General features: G+C 35.5%; 1 non-coding gene across 1 annotated transcript; it reads left to right on the forward strand.

Moving 5' to 3' along the window:
• Positions 1-15564: 15564 nt before the first annotated feature.
• Positions 15565-15671, forward strand: LOC141681264 (small nucleolar RNA R71). Its single transcript, XR_012558704.1, has one exon. It is a non-coding gene; the product is annotated as a small nucleolar RNA R71 (small nucleolar RNA).
• The last annotated feature ends 10527 nt before the right edge of the window (positions 15672-26198 follow it).

The following is a 26198-nucleotide window of genomic DNA, read 5'->3' on the forward strand; positions in this document are numbered from 1 at the left end:
TCTTGTGTAAAAGTTGTGAAGGAAAACTTGTAATTTAAGAGTGTCTAATGTACTCAAGAAACCATAGTTGTCATTCTGAAATTTGCACCAGTGAGCACTATCACTTATCACATCGTTTTAGAACACTTAGAAGTGAGTATTAGGTCGACCACCATAGTTGTAAGATAGTATAAGGTCATTAGAGCAAAAGACACAAATGAGGGTCAATAGGTTTTGGATAATTTAGGAAAGGCACATCGAGTTAGGAAGCCAAAATTAGAAGACCTTGTCTAGTTTAGCGACCAAGTGACTTAAGTTGTGAGTCGAGATCATCCAAGCCTAGTGTTGCATTATGGTATATATGGTGTTATTTGGTGTTAATATATGATATGTGAATATGTGGCTATGTGTGTGCAATTATAATTTTAAAGGAGAATATAAATTAAGTGCATATAGGCCTAAGTGCCATCCGTGTTTAATTTCGAGTTGTAAATAGGTTAAGTTGGTGAGAATATATTATAATGAGGATTACTATTATTTATGTAGGATCTCGAGACGAGGGAAAACTTGCCATAAAAGTCGAGTGAAGCTCCAGTTGCTCCTACCAGTCAGACCAGACCAGCCTATCTCAAGGCAAGTGATTCAACTTGACCTTCGTATTTATTGTAAATAGTTCATATATATCGATGCAATTATCCTGAGTCATTTTGACATATTTAAATCAAGCGTATCTCTCGCTTATCTTTGAATTATATAGAAATGCCATGAACCCTCGAGTACGTATTGCAAGTAGTTCAAAAGTCTTTCATGATAGTTTAATGCCATGATAATATAGAGAATTTGTTATAATACTTTATTGATCCTTTTGATTATCATGCTATTGATCCCTGAGAAATCTTGATATTGCACCCTGATGATTTGATTCAACTCTTGAAATAACCTCGATAGAAACTTTATCTTGATACCTAAAAGCCAATAATTTCTTAAATTCATTCATGATTGTTTGATAACCCTATCCTTACCCTAAAGCTTGATACCCTGTTATATCTTGAGCTGATGATCACTTTCTTTATATTTTAACACCTCTATCCTATTTGGAACCAGTGATGCTTATCTTTTTGATGTTCTAATACCCATACCTTGTCTACAACCATTGCTTTAAGCCTAGTTTGGCATTAATCTTTCATATTATCCAATAGCCTTGCTCAATTTCCTTGTCAAAGTTCTTGTTTATGGAAACCTCTCAATTACCCTAATATAGTAAAGTCTAGTGGATCATGGCCCTGAGATTTAGTACCATATTTTCCATGTTTCGAGTTGATCTAAAATCCTTTGATAAAAAAATGTTTACTGCAAAAAGAGATTTTGTCATAATTCGGCATCAGTTTTTGAAATAAATAAAATGAGGCTTTTCCAGTCCCAAAGGGGGATAAATGTTTTCTTTGAATGGTGGATCTGGACTGAGACGCGAGTCATTTCCGCACTTATATTAGGCTTAAAAGTTGCCTAGGGATTCCCATTAATGTTTTAGAACCCAGCGAGGTTCGGGATTACTTCGCGGCTGATCACCGGCTGTAATCCGTAGCGTCATAAAATGATTTTGATTAAGACATGATTTTAAAATTGTTTTGATGCAAGCAAAATGATGCCATCTCACATAGTTTTCATCTCTCGTTACATTTGGTTATGACTTTCCATTGTCATTCTTAAAATTATATCTCAATTTATGTTTTGTGTCGTACTGTTAGCACTTGTTGAGCATTTGACTCACTTCTTGCTTTACCCTGATATTACAGCTAGCAGCTATGGTTAGATTCAAGCAGACTGCACGTAAGACCTGTGATGCTGATGCTTACGTTCGAGCGCAGGTAGAATAAGTAATAATAGTTGTGTGAGGACTCGGTATTTGTAATCAGATGTAATAGTTGGTAGTGTTGGGCTGTTCCAAACCCTAAACTGTAAGATCTTGGTTTTGGTTGTGTATTCTTCATTAAAATGATGTAATAACTATATTTATTTTGTTATTTAAGTTGGGGGTGTGACATATTTGACTCGATTCTACCTATATTAGGGCCTATAAATAATTAATTATAACGATATGACTCTCTTTCAGAAGAAATTCTGACTTACAATTATTTTTATTGAATTCGTTTCATTTTTCTGAGTCTAAGGGTCTTCGTTTTACTCAAATCGGACTAACGGTTTAATTATTATGAATTAAACAAGATTTAATTAATTAATAATCAATTATAAATAATGAATTATAATTAAATAATCCTTAATTATATTTTTAAATAATTATTTGATATTTATTGCATTTTAAAATAATTAATCCTTAATTATTAGGATTAATTTCAATTTATTACGATTATTTACAAATTATTATCAATTATCCGATTAGATCGACTATTTATAAATAAATAATCGATACGAATAATTATACGACACTCGAATAAATAAATTATCACTCGAATAATAATTCAACACATCGATCAACTACTCGTATAGATACGAGTTACTCGAATTATTCGGATAATTATCGAATTATTAATCATATTATTCGATATATTTTTAATCTTATTTATTAATTAATTACTTAATTATTAAATAACAGATAAATAAATAAACTATTAAATAAATAATTAAATAATTAATTAATTTCAAATTTCTAAATTAATAAAATAATTTAGAATTATTTATAATAATTTTCAGAATTTAAAACTAATTGTTAATAGATTTTCAGAATTATTAAAACTGATTTTGATTTACTAAAATATAAATAAATAATTAATAAATCAAAAACAGAAGCAGGGAATTGATTTCTGGGTTTAGGGGATTGAAACCGGGTCGAGGTTTCCGGGTTAACGGGTCGTCCCCCAACCCAATCGGGTCTGGAAGAACAGCCACCGCGGCTCCGCCGCCGCCGGTGGTCGTTCCGGCGATTAAACGACGATCAAACGTCGTGATTCCGACTCGTTCTTTATCTTTTCTGGCCCACAGCAACACTGAACATCTTCCCCCGTCGTCCTTCAGCCTCCTTCATCAAACTACAGCCGGAAAAGCTTAAGAACACCGCCGGTAACGGCAGTTTTCCGACGTCCCTTAATCGTGAACCAAATCACGCGAAACCGGTGCCAAACTACTGGAAATTCAATGATTTGCACATCTATATCAACAGAATCTTCTAACAAACAACCAATCATCATAACCGAATTCGAAATTAAAACCCGAAAATATGAATATAAATTTGATCAATCAAACATTAATAACGATTGTATAATCAGATAGGGAATCGAAAGAGCTTCACAACGGATACTTACATGTTCAATTTGGTTAACAGAATCACCTTCAAAATCTGATTTGATTCCAAGAACTCCAAACCCTAATTTCAGAGAATTGGGGATTTTCTTAAATTTTCTGATTTTTTTATGATTAACTAACTAATTAATTACTAATAATCGGCTATTTATATTTATGAAAAATAATACCCCCAAATAAAATTAAGGGGCTAATTACACTCCTAATAAAAATATTTATCCCCAATTTTTATAATTTTTGGGTATTAATAATGAATTTTTAAATATCCAATAAATACAAAATAAATGCTAAAAATTCCCAAAAATTAATAATATTACAAAAATGTAAAGAAAAATGATGTATGATAATTTCATGATCATATAAAAATAAAAATGTGATTTTTGTGGGGCTTTTGGTACCCGAAGGGGTCTGAAAAAGTCATTTTTCGCGAAAAAGGTAAATTTGTAAAACGTCTAGGGGTTTAGAATAGCGATGTGGTAATAGGTCGTTTTTGGCAAAATAGGACCAATATTTTTGTTTGAAATACGGGCTTTTAAAACACTGTTTGAGCTATACGGGTTTTGATATAAAACATATAACTTATGATAAAACACTCAATAAATATCCAAATGACATTCGGATCAAAACAGACAACACGTAGTACATAGCAATTAGGGTTTAATGACTCAACACATTTAATCACATAATAATACACATAATTTATCTTTATTACAATATAATACAAGCGTAATTTTCTCTGTCGTTACAACAGAGAGTCGTATTACTATAAGAGGAAGGTTGTGGGGCAAGTGTAGAATTCTAGTAAAGACGATGTCTAGAATGAAATCCCATATTCGATTTTCAATGTCGAGGGAGTTTTAAAGGTGATTGTTATAAGCTCGAACAAGAGTATGGATCCATAGAATGATGGACGGAATAGCAAAAATATTTAGGCATGTGAAATACGATGCGATAATACTTGATGTTGATATATATACATATATGTTTCGTTCTCCTGTGATAAACCTCTATAGTTTAGAGGTAGATTTCAAGCCTCTTATTTTATGGCAGTATTTTTTTATATAATGCTTTTAAATTCATTCTTTTTCTCTCCTTTTCATTTCGTGTAAGATGAGAAGAACAACCCTTCCATAAGGGGAGGTATTGCCGAATGACTATCTATCTATGTGATAGAAGCCTAGTAGGATACCACATGTTGTTTAATTGCTTGTCAAGTACTAAAGGCTGACCACCTTCTGTACTAACTATGCGATGTAACAAGTGTTCATGATCATAGTGATCTCTCAATAAAATCATTTACTTCTATATGATGGATCAAACTTTCGAAGATAAAAGCAGCTAGAAAGGAAGTAGTATCAGTGCGGCGGTATTCTGAATCTAACGTGTTCGTGATACTAAGGCTGACGCAATTGTTAAAAGTTTACAGAACGCTAGCGAGTAAAAGTATAGCCAGAATGGTATTATGTACAGGAGATAGTAACAGTTACACACTGGAAAAAAATGGGTATTGAGAAGCGAACGTTATAGCGCTATAAGATATATTGAGGGTCTATGCAATAGACTTGAAAGGAATTTGGAACAATCATTTAGCACGAATCGAGTTTTCTTACGACAATAGATTTATGTCAGTATCGGGATGACGCCTTAAAAGGCCCTTTAGGGAAGACAATGCCGATCTCCCTTGTATCAAAATGAAGTTGGAAAGCGCAAGATGCTCGGGCCAGTAGTGACCCAAAGAACCAAGGACATGATAGATCTAATCAGAGGATGACTGGTAGTAGCCCAAGATGGATAGAAGAAGTATGCTGATTTGACCCGAAATGGGCAAGGAGTATGAAGTAGGGGATCTAGTGCTATTAAAGGTATACCCTTGGAAGGAATTGATGAGGTTCAGAAATAAAGGAAAGCCAAGTCCACGATTTATTGGACCCTTGGAGATATTAAGACATATTAGGAAGTTAGCATATGAGCTAGACCTTACCCCGGACCTGCAGCAAGTTCATAATGTGTTCTATGTATCAATGTTAAGGAATTGTAATCCGGATGCCAGACAAATAGGGGCATACGAGCGCATAGAGATGCAACCAGACTTAACCTATATGGAACAACCAGGAGGGGTTATAGATCGAAAAGGAGCAAGTGCTTCGGAATAAGGTGACCAAGTTAGTCAGGGTCTTATGGTAAGAACCATAATATGGAAGAATCGACTTGGGAACTAGAAAGCGCAATGCTAGAAAAACATCTCCAACTGTTTTCTATCTGATTCCGGGATGGAATCCTTTTAAGGAGGGGATACTGTAATAACCCCAATTTTTGGAATTTTTGAAACTCTGATGAATAGTAATTTTTGCTGATTTTGCTGATTGAGTAAAATTATCAGAACACACTATATAGGAGCACTGTTATGGAAATTTTGAGATCGTATTAGTATTCCGTAAAGTACATAAGTTTATGTAGAGGTTTTCAGAATTCGAATTCGGACACTCTTATTTTTCCCAAAAATCCACCAGATACCGAAAGAATTGAGTATAAGGTAACACGATTAAAAGGATTTAAATTCAAGGATTATAAGAGAGGATCATTAAAGGACTATAAAATATTAATAAAGGTTTATGGAACCCCAAGTAACAAGATCCTGGATAAGATCCCTCAAACGATTAACGAGAACGAGAGTTAAGCGAACCGTAAAACAAATAAGCGACCAAGAGACAAGCTTGTACAAGAAGCCAGGGATTATGACATCATCAAGCCATAGGGAGTTGACCAGTGGCAAGGGAATGAAGTAAGCATGATGATGCAAGCATGGTTAGCAAGATATTTTGTAAGATTGATTATGGACCAAGTATTCCAACCATTGATTAACTAAGGTTAAGTTAACCAAGATATTTTTAGCAAAATTGAATAACAACCAAGTAAAATCATTCACAAACACCAAACCACTTCATCTTCTTCTCTCCCCATTGTTTAGGTTCGACTTTTTCATGAAAATACAAGAATATGATTTTCAAAGTCCAAACTCCACACCTTCAAAAATTAAGAGGTTTGTTTCCATGGATTCTATATTTCTAAACTTAGTTATGGTATGATTTTGAGCTTTAGATTCCAAGGTTTACTAAGCTAATCCATTCATCCAAGTTCTTGATGAATAATATCTTCAAGAAACTAACTTTGTGTTTTCTTAATTGTTTGTGAGATCCAAGATTGTTTAAGGATAGATCAAGGTCATAAGGCTCCCTAGTAACTTAGTTCACTCCAAGGAAGGTATAATCTCTCAAAACCAAGCTTTGAATTTGATTGTTAATGAGTTTTTGGATGATTTGGTGAAATTAAAGTTATATCCATGGTTGTATAAGTTAGATCCATGTTTGTATTAGTAAGATCCATGTGTATTAGTAAGTTTTGGTGGTTTAAAGATGATTATGTATGGATCTATGATTAGTACTTGAATGAGTGGTTTATTTGGTTGGATCTTTACTTGATTAGTAGTTATAAGTTAGATTTGGTCTTGTGATGGTTGGATGGTGATTTGGTGAAGTTTGGTAGATAATTGGATTGGTAAGAAATTTGGAAATCGCGTAAACATAGCTGTCATAATGCCCAAATTAGGAATACTGACTTTGCACATAGCATTTTTACCCGAAAACTCACTGTAAGAATCTGACCATTTTCATTTTTATATAGTTCATGTTACGAGCTTCGTTTTGATATATGGATCGCTTAGATCTGATGTACGGTTTAGGAGAAACGATAATTTTAAGTTACGGCCTTTCGCGAAGGAACCTTTACCCCTCACTTAACTTTAAAACCTTGTTTAAGGCCCTTAAAAGACTAACTGGATTATGAAACAATTATGTAAGGTGGATGAGGCAGTTGGAAAAGTACTCACGAAAGAGTCGCCTTAAAATATTTAATGGTTAATTTTATGAAAATGGTGGAGTCGAGGGTACTAGAGCGACTAATATAAATCGTTAAGCGCAAAAAGCGAGTTTCAGGGTCTAAGTGGATAAAGTCTAGTTTCTTAAGCGACCGTGGTTTTATTACGGCTTATGTTGTTGTTCATAGGTTACCGGACCCACTCTAAGCTTAAGTCTACCCCCGAAACACTCAGGCAAGTTTTTTACCCGTTATACTATTGTTGTGATGTAAATATATTTATGCATTATCTTGAGATAAGTGCATGGTTATTAGCAAGTCTTGCGATATATTGAAGCATGTTGATATGATATATATATATATATGCATGTCTCTTTCGTAATCTTGATATCTCATTGTTGATTCAATTATTATAAACCGCATAATATTTATGCTAGAGATAAGCATTATTTGCGTATACCTTAGTATATGGGACCAAAGTTTAACATTTTTCTAAACCGGGAGACGATGTTCCTGAGTATATTCTACATACATATATATATATATAGTTATTAAAACTATTAATCGAATAATGTTTATTTGAGAGTTTTAAATTATAAGTGAATATTAGTTTGAATATTCATTCGAGGACTTATGACTCTGTTTATTTTACTAAATAATATTCTTTATTTTCTTAAAGAATAATGTTTCGTTATTCGCCAAGTATTCGAGAAATGATTGATATCATCAATCATTCTTACCTTAAATATTTTTAGAAAGTTTTTTTTAAAACTTTTACTTCATTTGCTTTGATAAAAGCTATTCATTATTGGAATATTATTTATAACATAATATTAAGATATTCTTTGATTATCTTGGAATTGATTTATTCTATCAAATCATCCTTATTCCAAACGCTTTAAAAAATATTTTCGAGTCTTCAAAATGATTTTAAAAGCTAGACCAGATCCCAAAACTTGTTCTTAAATTTAGGATCTTCCTTTCTAAGGGGATTTAAATACTCGCTTAAAAATCTGAGGGATCCGGCTCTGTGGTGTATTCGCAACGAAGTTGCTGATTTAACAAAAGAGCTTTTGATTACTTGCCCAACATTCGGGAAGTAAGTTCATCTTAATGAGTCGACATAAACAACAGGCCGGGGTACGGTCTATCAAAGTGTAAGTGGCTGGCTGGCAGTCCATCAATGCGTAAGAGGCCGGGTGGCGGTCCAGCACAAGTTCCTAATACGGCCAGGGTGATGATCGGTGGGGGATTCATCCATCTACTACTAGAAAAGGTTACTTAATTGGTATCTTTGCCTGATCAGCAAGATATCGGGTTTATGCCAAAGTTTTCTTCTTTCCAAATTCATTGGGTATTACAACTCTGTTTATACTTTTCATAATAGAGGTTTTCCAGGAGTGTATGAGATATATATATATATATATGTATATATATCAGGAATTAATGAAGTATCTCGTAATTTCATTTCTTTTAAATGATATTTCAAAGATTGATTCTATTCAAGTCTTATCTTGTAGTCTCGTCTATGTGATAAACTTTTGACACTTATTATACCTTGAATGGTGGTAGTTCAAGTAGTATTCGGAAAAGATATAAGTATATGGGAGTATCTTGTCACTTCATCTTTTCAATTTATATCTAGAAAAAGGATTATCTTATGCATGACAAGATTTTCAGAAAAACATTTAGACAAGGTTTGATATATGACATCACCTTGCAACGATATTTTTATAAAGTTTTAAATTGGAACTCTGTGTATATTATACATGTCGGAGGATTTCAACGATTTTGAAACATATATATATATATATTGAATATTTTACGACTTCGTCACGTTAAGATATCAAACTTGGTTCATTTCTGCTTGACCAAGACTTTCATGAGTAATATGAAAATGCTCATATATTGTTAATTATTATACATGTTATTTCGGTGGGCTTATTGCTCACCCTTGCTTTATTCTTTCATCACACAACAATAGCTAGGCAAGATGAACAAGACGAAGCTCCAATTCGCGAGCAGATAGGAAACGTTCTGCAGTTTCCTGTAGGCATTGATGCCGTTGTAGCTGAGGTAGGAACTACCAGTAGGCTAGGTTTTCAACTATTGATGTACCAGACTTATGTATATTTATGAACTCTAATAATGGCAAAGAAAATATAAATTTATTCATAAACCCTTTTGAGGTGTAATGGCTTATAATTGTGGAATAAAATGACTTGTGTTATTTTTGGTATTCATCTCTGAGACTATAACTTGTGGTGTGTGTGCATATTGTGGGGTCACAATACGCAGTAGTTGGTTGTTTATTAAGATTAAGTGTTATTAAGGGAAATGGAACTCGGATTTGGGGGTGTTAAATTGACATTGCTTAAGGAAGTCAAAATTCTATGGTTGATGACATTATGAAGACAATACAATACATGGAAGCTCATCAAAAGCACATTGTTGAATTAGATGTTGTTATCCATGATCCTATCTTTGAGGGAAGCACAAAAGAAGCTTCAGTTCAAAGAATTGAAGAAGCTTATACACCTCAAGTCATACAAGAACCAACAGTTCAAGGTACTGTTACAGACTTAGTATTAAATTCTACTAAGGGATCAATTTCTGACAAGCAGCATATTTCTGACACACGAATCATTCCTGATAAAGCTGATCCCGATTCAACAAATGTACTGATCACTTCTCAAGACAAGATTGAAGTAATCTTGATACAACCACTCCAGGCTATACCAATGGTTGATACTCCACAAGGTACAAATTCTCTAACTACTACTTTATCTACTGATATGACTATGATTAGCCCTTTGCAATAGAATACCTCTAGTCATATGATCACAGACAACTCTCTCAGCCACCTCTTATTTCTGTAGGACAAACTTTTATGAGCTTTTCATGTGAGACTGGGAGAAAATATTTAGTGAAAAATATAATTACAAAGAGGCATGATCCATACCTGGAAAAAGGAGATGTAGATGAGATACAGGATTTAGTTAATCCTTGTGAGGAAGCTCTGACTCTTAAAAGTCATGAGATGAGTGGAGTGAGAGGTGATGAGATCACCTTAAAAGAAAAGAGATATTTAGGTACTCATGGTTCTTTTCTTACACGATCTACACATATAACTAGGTCTTCTAAGTCAACTGTTGATTTAAAGCTCAAAGGCATAGATTCTGATTCTAATATTAATTCTGATATTCCATCGAGAGATTTCGGTGATCAAGATGATTCTGATGACTCTGATAATGATAATCCTGATGATGCTATTTTTAAATCTAGTATTGAAGCATCTAAATTTTCTACTTTTGGTTCATTATCTGGTCATGCTGCAATTCTACAACCTCATAGGGCTTATGAATGGAATCATTCCTGACGATTATCAAGTGAAAAGATATTAATGGAATCTGCTCAAACTTTTGCTGATCATGTTGTTTTATTAGTTTTAAATACTGATATAAAAGCATCTATCAATTTCAATATTGTTTCAGTTGAAGGACTGCATTCTTCTATCTCTGCATTCAAGGAAGATACTGTTAAAATCAGAGAAGAGCTTGCTGATCTTTATGTGGCTATGTTAGGGCAAAAACACGCGCTAATATTCACGCAAGTATACGCGTTCGCAAGTAGTATAAGATATAAATCAGATTCGTTCCCACAGAGACTGGTTTAGGTTAAGTTCAATTTATGCACCTATGCAACAATGTATGGTTATCGCTCAATGCTAAGACAAATAACAAATTGGGTTTTTATTAAACTAAGAGATTATACTAAATAACATTAACTAAGAGAATTGAGGTTGAATTAATATATATGACAAACATAGGATTCTAACTTCACTAAATACTTCATTCAAAGTCATTGTTCTTAACCTTAGCATGTGATGGTGATGACACTAATCAGATAACACGAAACTGATAAACGCCAACTTTCGTTGCACGAGTACCATTCTACCAGACATCCATAAAAGAGATAGAAGCTGAATAGGCACCAATTATATTGAGACCCTATATGTCTACATAATTTGACAATATAACGGTTTAAGAACAAGTTATCTATCATGATTACATAGGGCAAGTCAAACGGTTAGAGTTACCTACGAATCATGCATACACATACATGAACCTATGCTAGCATGGCAAGTTCTAAACCTTTATATTCACTGTCGCTTCAATAGAGATTAACACGTTATCTTATATGTTAGCTACGCACATAAGACGAATAAGCACAACCAATACTAGGATATCATACAATCACCACACACCAAGATATCGAAACAATTAAATATTGAAATCCATAAGTAAATCCGCTAGAACCCCATAATAACGATTAGCCCATGATTGAACTCATCGTCACCATGGGTTCCAATGAAAGCATGGTATAAAATAAGGTCTTAATAAACCGAATAATAATTAAAGTACGAATAAACGAGATCTAGGTTCAACAAGAACGAAAACGAGCATCTAAAGTTATAACTAATTCAAAGAATCACAAGTTGAAAACAAGATCTTCTTTTTCGGAGTTGCTATGTGCTTCTAGGTCTTTTCCTTGGTATTCCAATCTTCCCGGATGATGAAAACCCTTTTTTTTAAGTATATATACGCCCCTAGTGGACCTGGACCCTTAAAATCATCAAATTCCACTCAAAAAAGGCTTTTCAGCGAAATCAGCGACCAGCCGCGCCCTGAGGAGCTGAGCGGCCGCTCAGCTCTCTGAGCGGGCGCTCAGCTACTGACTGGGAAAATATTCAGATGAATCTTGTTTTGACCATAATTTGAGTTCTACTCATCAGAATTAGGCGATTCAACTGCCCACACGAGGCTATTGAGATTCTCTACAACTTGACAGTGGCCTTGGCTTCCAATTCTGATCATTTTTCTTCATATTTCCTTTAAAAGCTCTTTTCTTTATATAACTGATACCTGAAATGCAATAACATAAAAACACATCAAAATACCAACAACTTGAGTCCAAGACACCAATTTAAGCTTGTAATAAAGCGTTCCAAGTGGATATAAAATCCACTCATCACACGCCCAAACTTGAATCGATGCTTGTCCTCAAGCATAAACAGACTCAAAACTACAAAACAAACCTAATGCATGAATGCAACTATGTGAATGAAACTAAATGATAATGCAATCGATCCCCTCAGAATAACCATAACCAAATGAATAAACCAATGCCTCTAAGAATGCAATAACTTGAAACAGAGTTCGAATAAATCCCACAAACCAACTCACAAACCAGAAACGTGTGTGTGTGGATGCTTAACAGATATACTCTCGATACTAGATCAATAACCATAACTTATCTATCATCGAAACAATCAAAAGTTTATAAACAGAATAGAAAGTAAACGCATTATGACTCACAACACCTCCTTTCTACTAGAGTTATACAAGGATTCACACTATTATTGAACACATAGCAAATATGCTTATTTGACCGTGCAATGAATGAGGTCCCAAAAGTCTTATACAATAATACCCATGTAGCGAGCGTTAAGTTAGTGGATCCCAGACTATAAAAGCCTTAGGTCACTAGGCACAAAGTCCCCTAGAACTTAATAACTCGAGTATTAAAGAGCTCACTCTTGATCAATTATGCATAAACACATACTTTTTTCTTTCTTTTTTTTTCTTTTTTTTTTCTCTTTTCTTTTTTTTTCCCAATAATTTCTGAATGAGTGCGTTTTGCTCCATCTCATTCAACCCTAGACTACTCATAAAAATATGAGCCGACTACTAGCCATTTGACACCTAGCCTTACAACAACTAGCAATGAAATCCAAGTTTTTCTCTAGATAAAAAGAATCAGTGTTTTTACGTCACTACGAGAATATCACAAATTCTAAATATAACCAAGTGATTAAATCTCAACAGCAAACAAGTATGATCATGATCTAGATCAAAAGCAACCCTATAAGACTTTGTGAAAATATTTGTTTCTGGCATGCAAATCAATTCATTAGGACTTAAACATCCCTCTATTCGTCATCACCACACTCAAATCAACATCAACTTATCAAATATCATAGTTCATCTTAAGGGATCATGCTAAATATGCATGCAAATGCAACTATATGAAATTACATAAAAACAAACAAATATGTCCTAAATGAACAAATCATGCAAAAATATAAATGAACTATAACTAAACATGCAACATGAATCTATATGAATCTATATGGACACACACACTACTAATCCTTACATTATCACCCCCAAACTTAAAATTTTCAATGTCCTCATTGAAGGTAATAATAAGGATTTCCGGCATACCTAATTAGCGGGAGATTCACCCTCGTTGGGTGGAGGATCAGGTGGCCAATCAACCTTGCCACCAGTGTCTCGGAAAATAGTACCGAAAGCGTGTGTCAAATCTTCAGCAAAATGATGGTGAATGTTGTGCATGGCCTCCATACGCCTAGTCACTTGCATGTACTGCTCATCACCAATACCAGTCCTATCAACTACCTGCTGCTCATAAGAAGAACCCTCTGTAGGCACTAGAGGATCCGTTCGGCTACCCTCTTCATCATCAAAGATATATCCCAACCCCTTGTTAGGGGGTGCACCTAAGAATGAATAACTCAAGTGATCTGGTAGTGGGTGAAGCTCAAGTGTGGAAACATCTTAAATAGATGGCTCGAGACGGTCTTGAGAAAATTTCATCTCTGCTAACCCAAGAGAATCGAATGGCATATCTAACTTCCTCTTCCACGGAGGTGCATTCAAAACCTGCAGTTCCTCTACTTTAAAGCACTCCTCTTTAGCTGTGGGTAACTTTATTTCCTTGAACACATTAAAAGTGACCTTTTGATCGTAAACCTTCATCGAAAGCTCTCCTTTTTGCACATCGACCACAGTTTGGCCTATAGCCAAGAATGGTCTTCCCAAAATAATGGGAATCTTCTTATCTTCCTCGAAATCAAGAATTACAAAGTCAGCAGGGAAGAAGAGTTTATCCACCTTGACCAAGACATCCTCAACTATACCTCGTGGATAAGCGATGGAACAGTCAGCTAGTTGTAATGACATGTATGTTGGTTTCGGATCAGGCAGACCAAGCTTCTTGAAGATAGATAAGGGCATCAGATTGATGCTAGCTCCTAAATCACATAAACACTTGTCGAATGATAAGTTTCCGATGGTGCAAGGAATAGTGAAGCTTCCAGGATCTTTAAGCTTCGGAGGCAACTTCTGTTATAGCACAGCACTGCATTCCTCCGTTAGAGCAATGGTCTCTAAGTCATCGAGCTTCACCTTCCGAGCGAGAATACCTTTCATAAACCTCGCATTGCTAGGCATCTGTTCAAGAGCTTCAGCGAAAGGTATGTTGATATGAAGTTTCTGGAACACCTCCAAAAACTTCTCAAACTGCTTATCCAGCTTTTTCTTCTGCAACCTCTTAGGAAAATGAGGTGGAGGATAGATCTGTTTCTCCCCTGTATTACCATCAGGAGGAGTGTGTTCCACAGTAGTCTTCCTTGGTTCCACCTCTACTTTCTTCTGCACATCTTCTTCAGCCAAAACTTTAGATTCTGGAACTTGAGACTTTGCAGGCTCTTCGTCTTGATGAATTTAGGGGCTTGCAACATTTCCAGAGTTTAAGGTGATGGCATTCACCTGTTCTTTAACTTCCCTCTTGCCTGGATTTGTTTCTGTATCACTAGAAAGCATTCCTGGTGGTCGATTCAATAAGGCATTAGCAATTTGCCCTATTTGATTCTCCAGAGTCTTCATAGAAACAGCCTGGCTTTGGCATATAAGAGCCTGGTTTTTGCACATAAGCCTCAACTCCTCCAATTCAGATTTTTCATTCGAAGGTAGACCTGTAACATGAGTTTGTTGTTGAAGTTGGAGTTGTTGCTGAAAACCAGAAGGGTTGAACAGCTTATTTCCAAACTGCTGGAATGGTTGTTGCATCGCATTCTGATTGTTGTTCCAGCTGAAGTTAGGATGATTCCAGTTGTCAGGATGATAAGTGTCTGGAACTGGTTGCTGCGATCTCTGAAAGTTGCTCACAAACTGAGCTGAGTCACTAGATATAGCGCATTGTTCCGTCGCATGCGGACCTGCACATAGCTCACAAACACTAATTATATGTTTAACACCATAGTTAGCCAGAGAATCGATCTTCATAGACAACGCCTTTAGTTGAGCAGTGATAGTCGTAGCTGTATCCACTTCAAGAACTCTTGCTACCTTGCCCTGTGGACATCTCTGGGTTGGATACTGATATTCATTAGCAGCCATCAGTTCAATTAGATCATAAGCTTCCTCATAACTCTTTGCACATAATGTTCCGCCTGATGCTGCATCAAGCATGGGTCTGGACTGTGCTCCCAACCCATTGTAAAAATAAGTGATGATCATCCAATCAGGAATTCCATGATGAGGACACTTCCTAAGCATCTCCTTGTAGCACTCCCAAGCTTCACAAAGCGATTCTCCCGTTTGCTGCACAAATTGAGTAATAGCGTTCCTCATTACAGCTGTCTTCGCCATAGGGAAGAATTTAGTAAGGAATTTCTGAGGAAGATCCTCCCAAGTAGTAATCGAACCAGCTGGTAGAGAGTGTAACCAGCTCTTAGCCTTGTCCCTCAGAGAGAATGGAAACAGTCTCAGCTTAATAGCATCTTCGGAAACGCCATTGAACCTGAAGGTATCGCAGATCTCAATGAAATCCCTAATGTGTATATTGGGATCTTCCGTTGGAGAACCCCCAAACTGGACTGAAGTCTGTACTCATTGAATTATGCCAGGCTTGATCTCAAAGGTATTAGCTGTGATAGATGGCCGGATAATGCTAGATTGAATGTCATTAATCTTGGGTTGAGAAAAATCCATCAAGGCTTTCATTCGTGCTGCCGGATCTCCCATTGTAATGAGTACCTGAAACCCAAACAAATAAATCGTGAAAGTAAAAGAATCCGAGTCAGTGAACTTTAACGACCACTGATGACACGCACATAAACTAAAAATTAACACCGATCCCCGGCAGCGGCGCCAAAAAGTTGTTAGGGCGAAAAAACGCGCTAATATTCATGCAAGTATACGCATTCGCAAGTAGTATAAGATATAAATCAGATTCATTCCCACAAAGACTGGTTTAGGTTAAGTTCAATTTATGTACCTATGCAACAATGTATGGTTATCGCTCAATGCTAAGACAAATAACAAATTGGGTTTTTATTAAACTAAGAGATTATACTAAATAACATTAACTAAGAGAATTGAAGTTGAAATAATATATATGACAAACATGGGATTCTAACTTCATTAAATACTTCATTCAAAGTCATTGTTTTTAACCTTAGCATGTGATGGTGATGACACTAATCAGATAACACGAAACTGATAAACTCCAACTTTCGTTGCACCAGTACCATTCTACCAGATATCCATAAAAGAGATAGAAGCTGAATAGGCACCAATTATATTGAGACCCTATATATCTACAGAATTTGACAACATAACGGTTTAAGAACAAGTTATCTATCATGATTACATAGGGCAAGTCAAACGGTTAGAGTTACCTACGAATCATGCATACACATACATGAACCTATGCTAGCATGGCACGTTCTAAACCTCTATATTCACTGTCGCTTCAATAGAGATTAACACGCTATCTTATATGTTAGCTACGCACATAAGACGAATAAGCACAACCAATACTAGGATATCATACAATCACCACACACCAAGATATCGAAACAATTAATTATTGAAATCCATAAGTAAATCTGCTAGAACCCCATGATAACGATTAGCCCATGATTGAACTCATCGTCACCATGGGTTGCAATGAAAGCATGGTATAAAACAAGGTCTTAATAAACTGAATAATAATTAAAGTACGAATAAACGAGATCTAGGTTCAACAAGAACGAAAACGAGCATCCAAAGTTACAACTAATTCAAAGAATCATAAGTTGAAAACAAGTTCTTCTTTTTCGGAGTTGTTATGTGCTTTTAGGTCTTCTCCTTGGTATCCCAATCTTCCCGGATGATGAAAACCCTTTTTTAAGTATATATACGCCCCTAGTGGACCTGGACCCTTAAAATCGTCAAATTCCACTCAAAAAAGGTTTTTTCAGTGAAATCAGCGACCAGCCGCGCCCTGAGCGGCCGCTCAGCTCTCCTGACCGGGCGCTCAGCTCTCTGAGCGGGCGCTCAGCTCTGCTGAGCGGGCGCTCAGCTACTGACTGGGAAAATATTCTGATGAATCTTGTTTTGACCATAACTTGAGTTCTACTCGTCAGAATTAGGTGATTCAACTGCCCACGCGAAGCTATTGAGATTCTCTACAACTTGAAAATGGCCTTGGCTTCCAATTCTGATCATTTTTCATCATATTTCCTTTAAAAGCTCTTTTCTTCATATAACTGATATCTGAAATGCAATAACACAAAAACATATCAAAATACCAACAACTTGAGTCCAAAATACCAATTTAAGCTTGTAATAAAGCGTTCCAAGTGGATATAAAATCCACTCATCAGGCTATCAGAGGTACAAATAATCAAAGTGGTTTTCTAAAGAGAATGTTTAGATTGGAAGTAAAACAAGATCAAATGTCTGAAAAACTGATAGCTTTGGAAGCTGGTCAGATTACTATAAATTCCAAGTTGGATGTTATTTTCTCTCTACTATAGAGTCTAGATGCCAAAAAGGGGGAGATAGTATCACAGAAAAAATGTCAACCTGAATCAGTTTTGAGGAGAAATACCAATTTTGATGATGATGGTGATAAGGAAGAAATAGAAACATCTGATGCTATTAAAGTTGATACTATGAAAGTTCAATCTGGAACTGGAATTCAAAGTCAAAAGAAGATACAATCAACTCAAGTCTCTAAGGATAGATCCGATAGATCTAACAAGGAAGCTGCTTTTGTTACTCCTAGATCAATTCCTGATTTCAAAAATACAAATTTTGATGATTTTCCTGACACTGAAAGAGTGATAGTGATTCATGATTCTGTGAAGTCTAAAGAAGAAGAAATTTTATTTCAAATGGATTTATAGATTCTCTCTGCCTATATTGAAGCTGTTAATGCTGAAAACTTCAAGGAAGAAGAAATGATTTTTAACAGAGACGAAAGAGCTCAGGAAGGAAAAACCATAATAGTTGTTGATAAAGCAGATCAAGAATACAAGAATATGCTTAAAAGATCTGAAAGGAATAGATGGAGGAGTAAAAATAAGAAGATGTTGCAATAAAAAACAGAAAGGAGAGCTCAAGTATTTCCAAAGATAAAAAGAAATGCAAATGGAGAGAGGTTGCTGATCTTAACTGTAATGATAAGGTTGGATGGTTTACTTAGTTCTAATACCATAGGAAATAATAATCTTGGTTAGAACAAGCTAAAAATCTGAAGTTGTTTGAACCATTCACAAGAGCTGTAATAGGACATCATGAAGCTAAACTTGTCAACTTAAAGTTGTTGAACTTCACACTTGATGATAGTCCAGATCAGGAAATAACTGCTGATCATCTGGATAGACTTAAAGCTGTAAAAATTATTCTTGATAAATATGATGGTACTGAATCTAAATAGAAGATCTTACTCTTATTACAAAATGATCAAGTTCAATTTCTTTCACTTGATGAACTAATGATCATGTATACAAAATAATTGAAGTACATTCACTATTTGCTAAAAGTTGAGGATGAAACTTCTAGGTTATGGTCAAACATGATTTTTGCCAATATCAAAAGAAGGATACTAGATGATGGTCGATATTATTTCGGATCATATGTTCCTAAATACACAAATTTCAGAGGGCAAGAAGTTAACATGAAGAAAGGTGAAACTGTCATTCAAAATGTTCATACTCAGAGACATATAACTATGAATCCTGATGGAAGAAAAACTTGATATGTTTCATTAGAAGACATGATGACAGAAAGGACACAAATCAGAAGTCTGAAGGCTGCTATCTATTAATTATCTGACATAAAAGAATATGAAAAGAATTTGAAGATCAAGTTGGAAGATATTATGTGGAAAAAGATTGATGACAGAGTTAAAGCTTTTGTTCAGAGATACGGCGGAGTCTACCAAAAAATGTGAAGATCTACATCTGAAACAAATTAATATTTACACTACTTATTTTGTCTGTCTAGTTTTTGTCAATAGAAAATTCTATTAGAATTTATGCTTATTCTGCATAGCATAAATTGGGGGAGATTATTGAGAATTGGCAAAGTCGAAGATCAGGATTTATGTCACAATCAGGATATGATCAACTGTTGTAAAATGATTATCCGTTGAAAGCTTCAATATCATCCGTTGACAATTGATTAGTCATGTAATAACCCCAATTTTTGGGAAATTTTGAAACCCTTATGAATAGTGTTTTTGTTGAATGAGAAAACTTTTCATGCCACACTATGTAGGGGTTCTGATATGGATATTCTGAGATTTTATTAGTACTTTATATGGGATATAAGTGTATGTAAAGATCATCAGAATCCAAATCCGAACACTTTGATTTTTCCCGGAAATCCAATAGATACGGAAAGAATTGAGTATAAGGTAACAGGATAAAAAGGATTTAAATTAAAGGATTAATAGAGGATCATAAAAAGGAATATAATGTATTGAGAAAGGTTAAGGGAACCTAAGTAATAAGATCCCGGGTATGATCCTTCAAACGATAAACGAGAACGAAAGTTAAGCGAACCGTATAACAGATCAGCGGTCATTAGGCAAACAATTAGGAAGTTAATCAAAGGGATTAGAGAGGATGATGTCACCCAACCAATGAGAAGGGGCCAAGGAGGGGAGCATGACATCATGAGGATGACACAAGCATGACATGAGAAGGAAGGAGGTGTGGTTGAATGAGAACCACACAAATTCAAGGGCAACAAGGTAATTGACTAAATCAAACACAAAAACAAATCAACCAAGCCAAGAAAAATCATTTTTCATCAAAATCAAAAAGAAACCAAGGCTTGTTCTTGAGAGCTCTCGGCTTTTTACTATTCAAAAGGCAAGAAATTTCAAAAATTCAAGATCCAAGCTTCCTAAATTGGTGAGTTAATTCCCTAATCATCTTCATGCTTAGTTAGGGCTATATCATGAGTTTAAGCCATCAATTCCTTCTCCATCTTCTTCATTTAATCAAAGAAGAAGACTATGAATAGTGTTTTCAAGTTTTTAACTTGAAATTTTTCTTGTTTTCCTTGAAGATCCAAGCATTCCTAAGACTTCTCAAAGCTTCTTAAGGCTTCCTAGCTCCTCCCACCACTTCAAGGAAGGTATACCATCTCCAAACCCTAGATTCCTATGTATTATAAGATGATTTTGATTAGTAGGGTGATATTGTAGCTTGTTGTTGTGATTAGAGTTTGGGATTTGAAATGGTAGTGAAATGGAATGGTAAATGTTGTTGTTTTGATTAAAAGAACTTAAGTATGATTAAAGTTAAGCTTAGGCATAAGTATGAATGTTAAAATTGAATTGGTTGGGGTTGTTATGATGTGATAAGGATGGATGTTGGTTGTATGTTGGATTTGAGGTTGAATTGGGTTGGTTTTGAATGGTTTAAAATTGGGAAATCGCGTAAACATAGCCGTCGTAACGTCCGATTTTCTTTAGAATGTTTTTATGCATAACATTAGGACCCGAGAACCCCCTGCTAGATTATGACCACTGCCATGTTTAGATAGCTCATGTTACGAGCTTCGTTTTGATATGTAGTTCGTTCGATTCCGATGCACGGTTTAGGAGAAACGACCGTTTCAAGTAACGGCATTTCGCGAACGAAACTTTTCCCCTCGCCTTACTTTGAAACATAGGTTAAAGACAAAAAAAGGTTAATTAATGTATGAAACATTTATGGTAAGTGTTTTAGGCAGTTGGTAAGACACTCGCGAAGGAATCGCCTTAAAAATCGTAAAGGTTAAATTATTAAAAATGGTGGAGCCGAGGGTACTCGAGTGACTTAAGAGAACCAGCGAGCGCAAAACAAGCGTTAGAGTCTAAGTTAGTTAAAGTATAGATTTACAAGTGACTTTGGTTTAATTCCAACTTACTTGTTGTTTATAGGTTACCAGACTCGTCCCGAGCCATTCGTAACCCCCAGTCGCTCAGGCAAGTTTTCTACCCGTTATAACTGTTGTTGTGATGAATATATGTATTTGCATTATCTTGAGATAGATGCATGTTGGTTAATTAGCAAATGTTGCAATATATTGAAGCATGCTGCTATGGTATATATATATGCATGCCTGTTTCGTATTCTTTCCATATATATCTGTTGATTCAGTTGATAATACCTATGCTAGAGGATAGCGGTAATTTGCATATACCCTTAGTATAGGGACTCAAAGGTGAAAATATTTTCTAAAACCGGGAGTCGAGAATCCAGAGTAGATTTTGTATATATGGATATAAATATATATATATATATACTTATATATATATGGTCATAGTTTTCAAAACTATTAATCGAATAAGGTTTATTCGATAACTTTAACTTTATTTTATTATTGAATATTATTTCGAATATTATTCGAAGGCTTATGACTCTTTTATATTAAATGAATATTATTTTGAATATTCATTCGAGGGATTATGACTCTTTTATATTAAATGAATATTATTTTGAATATTCATTCGAGGGTTTATGACTCTTTTATATTAAATGAATATTATTTTGAATATTCATTCGAGGGCTTATGACTCTTTTATATTATTTATTGAATATTATTTGAATATTCATTCGAGGGCTTATGACTCAGTTTATATTATTTAATAAATATTTTTGAATATTCATTTGAGGATCTATGACTCCGATTATTTGCTGAGATTTGTTCTTTATTTTATTAAAGAATAAGGTGTCAATAATCAAACTTATTTTCGATTATTCAAATAAAGATAGTACTTTCATATAAGTATATCTTTGGTTATTTAATACTCATTTCAAGTATAAGTTTTAATACTTCTACTTCAATTATTTTTATAAAGATTATTCTTTATGGGAATATTATTTAAATAATAATATTCAGTCATTTTCTAAATATTCTGGGGACTGATTTATTTCATTAAATCAGCTTTACTCCAAACACTCTATAAAGTGTTTTCGAGTCTTCAAAATGATTTTTAAAAGTTAGAGCGGATCCCAAAACTCATTTTTATATTTAAGATCTTCCTTTTTAAGGGGATTTAAATACTCGCTCAAAACCTGAGGGATCCGGCTCTGTGGTGTATTTTATATTCGCAACACGGTTGCAGTTTTGGTAAATGAATTAATTACTTACCCAACGTTCGGGAAGTAAGTCCATCTATTGAGTCGGCATAAGCAACATGGGCTCAGTGGGCGTCCATGATAGTGTAAGTGGCTCAGTGGGAGTCCATCAAATGCATAAGTGGCTGAGTGGCAGTCCAGCATAAGGTCCTATTACGACCAGGGCGATGACCAGTGGGGAATTCGTCCATCTACTAGTAGAAAAGGTTACTTATGGGTATCTTTGCCTGATCAGCAAGATATCTGGTTTATGCCAAAATTCTTTTCCTTTCCAAACTTATTGGATATTGCAATTCTGTTCATACTTTACATGACAGAGGTTTTCAGGAAATGTATAAAGGAAGATGTATATGTGGATATATATATATATATATATATATATATATATATCAGAACTTAATGAAGTATGTCATAACTTCATTTCCTTTAATAATATTTTAAAGATTTAATCTATTCAAATCTTGTCTTGTAGTCTCATCTTGTCTTGTAGCTTTATAAATGATATAAGTGTAGTGAAGTATCTTGTAACTTCGTCTTTTAAACTTATATCTAATTAATAATTGTCTTATATATGACAAAGATTTTCAGAAAAATGTTGAGACAAGGTTAGATATATGAGATCACCTTGCAACGATATTTTTTTATACAGTTATACACTGGGACTTTGTGTATATTATGCATGGAAGAGGACTTCCAATATTTTGAAAAGTATATATGTATATATACTGAATATTTTGCGACTTCATCGCATTAAGATATCAAACTTGGTTCATTTCTTTTGACCAAGACTTTCATGAGTATTATGAGTAGGCTCATATATTGTTAATCATTATACATATTATTTTGGTGGGTTTGCTGCTCACCCTTGCTTTCTTCTTTCATCACACAACATCAGATAGATAAGATGAACAGGACCAAGCTCCCAATTCGCAAGCGGATAGGAAACGTTCCGCAGCTTTCTGGAAGCGTTGAGGCCGCTGTAGCTGAGGTAGAAATTACCAATAGGCTAAGTTTTCAACTAATAATGTACCAGACTTATGTATATTATGAATTGTAATAATGGCAAAGAAATGTAAATTATCCAGAAAACCTTTTAAGGTGTAATGACATATAATTGTGGAATAAAATGACTTGTGTTATGTTTTTTGAGTATTCATCTATGAGACTATAACTTGTGGTGTGTGTGTGTATATTGTGGGGTCACAGTAAAGAGTAGTTGATTGTTTAATAAGATTGGGTGTTGTTAAGGGAAGTGGAACTCGTGACAACCCGGATCCCCGACCCCGGATTTGGGGGTGTTACAGAAGTGGTATCAGAGCTAAGCGTTATAAACCTCAGAGATGATGGGACGTTAAGATAATAAGTTCACTAAGATAATAAGAACTCTTGCCAAGTTCATAGTCAGGCTACCTAACGTAGCACTGACAGTTAAAACCCTTATGGGAACCCTTATAAGTATCGTGATAGTAACATAGTTCGTTCTCGTATAGGGCAGCGGGGCACCGAACCTTGAGGTTCAGGAGCATCAGCATGAGGAAGTTTTATTACAAGTCAGAGATCAAATTGTGAATTCGATGGAGTACCCTAATGAGGGACCGGATGAGGTTCAAATAGAGAATGTTGCGGTTGAGGATGTTATTCCGGAAAGGATTGTGGCTGAGGAGGATCTCATGGAGGATCCTGATGAGAATGAAGAGAGGACCGCTGAGGAACTGATGACCGTAGTCAGGGCGACTACCAGATCAAGAATGGCCGCGAGGGTGGCACTAGAGGATGAAGAGTTACAAAGGGCACAAAGGTTAATGAGGGCAGAAGGAGTGGGGCCTTCCACGACCCCAATTATACCAGTATCAGACCCTCTTCCAGAGGCTCCTGTAGACATCCATGAGGTTCCACCAATTCCTGTTCCCTCCCCTGTACAGAGCCCAGCACATACGGAGGAAATGCCAACTTTATCCCCTGCACCATTGTCACCTGATACCGTGCTTGGTTATCCATTTGGATCTCCTGGGTCTGCGCCACCTGCACCCCATGGACTGCTAGATGCTACCACTCAGGCTTCTCTTATCGCCAATTATTATATGACTTTGGGTGGCCTGTCTGAGGCCCGTAATGTTAGGAGTGATCTGTTGGATCGACTTACTGCACCAAGGATTGAGGGCGGGATACTTCCGGCGGGATTAGCTCATAGCATGGAAAGGATTGAGGCTACCACCCGTGTTACAGCTAGAGGCCATCTTGAGGGTCAGGTTGATCCAGCTCTACTTGCGACTATCTTAGACCTCATCACCTCTGTGATGGAGCAGGTTAGGGATGTCGTGCGTGCTCGCATCTCTTAATCCATGGTAGTGTGCAGAGCCAGAGCAATCAAACAAGGGTTTCATGTAGCACCGCTTTTGGAGGATTAGCCTAAGTTGTGAATGATTAGTTTTAATGACGAGATGACTATCTAGGGTAGTACTTTTAGGATAGGAGCGATAAGTTCAAATGATGTAATCCTCTTTAATATGTTCAGCTGTTGTACCCTCGAACAAATGGTCATGTATATATTCGTTAATTTCAGTTCAGATCAGTTTGTTTGTGATAAAATCACATTGTTAATTGCTCTATTAACACTTAAGAGAGTGTCATGAAGTTTATCGAACTTGAGAATTCATAATTTGCAATCGTGCAAGGACTAAACGAGGGGAAGACTTAAGCAAAGTAAGTAAGACAAATATCCGGAGATTCTCAAAATTTTCCAAGTAATATGCCCCCACAAGGAATAAGAGTAGGGGCAAACCTTGAATGTGATAATCAGGGAGGTCACAATTAAGATATAAAGAATCCGGAATATAATAAAGTGGAAAATGAAGATTTTAAATTAAAAGATGACCCCAATTATGGGGAGTAGGAAGAAATATTTAGACTAAGACAGCAGAAGTCGAGCGAGATAAGAAGACCCGAGACGGTACTCCTATACGGAAATCCATGAACCTGTCTAAACAGAACTTATATTTTATTCCCAACCACCACCTTGAAGAAACAATGTGGTGTGAAATTCTTTCAGGACCTCTAAGTCGCTAAGCTCTCAGAGTTCCAAGGAACAAGCTGACCCAGTCGAGGCAAGAGCCTGGCTAAAGGAAATATAGGAATCATTTGAGATTCTAAATGATTGACGAATCACAAAAGACTGTTTTTATCACTTACCCTCCTAAGAGAGAGACCACCCGCTGGTGAAAGATCAAGGAAGGCACGGAGCAAGAGATTATAATAAACTGATTTAAGTTCAGTCAATTGTTTTCAGGAAAGTACTTCTCAAGGTTATAGAGATAGAATAAAAGCTTTAGAGCCAGAACAAAGGCAGACGAGTATGATGAATTATGAATCTAAGTTGTAAAAGTTGTCAAGATTCGTTCTAAGGACACGAATCCAGAATGACGGGATGTTTGAAATCAATGCTTGTGTTGTGCTAGTTCATGAAATAATGATAAGAGAAAGGAAAATAAAAAGAAACTGAAGTGGAAAGGAATATAAAGGCAATAGAGTTTGAGGAATGATAAGGGAGTCGGGTATGAGGAAACCCTAAAGACTCGTAGCAATAGAAATAGAAAAGTATGTAATCATTGGGATGAGGGTGATTCACCATGAGTTAAAGTTGATGGTTGAAGGCATACGAGTTATGTACATTTATCCCCTTTAAGTTGGGAGGATTCAAGGAAACCTTTAGATAGTTCGAAGGATAAATAATAAGACGCGGATAGACTAAAGAGAC

This window comes from Apium graveolens, chromosome 8 (genome assembly GCF_009905375.1).
Source record: "Apium graveolens cultivar Ventura chromosome 8, ASM990537v1, whole genome shotgun sequence".
Lineage (NCBI taxonomy): Eukaryota > Viridiplantae > Streptophyta > Magnoliopsida > Apiales > Apiaceae > Apium > Apium graveolens.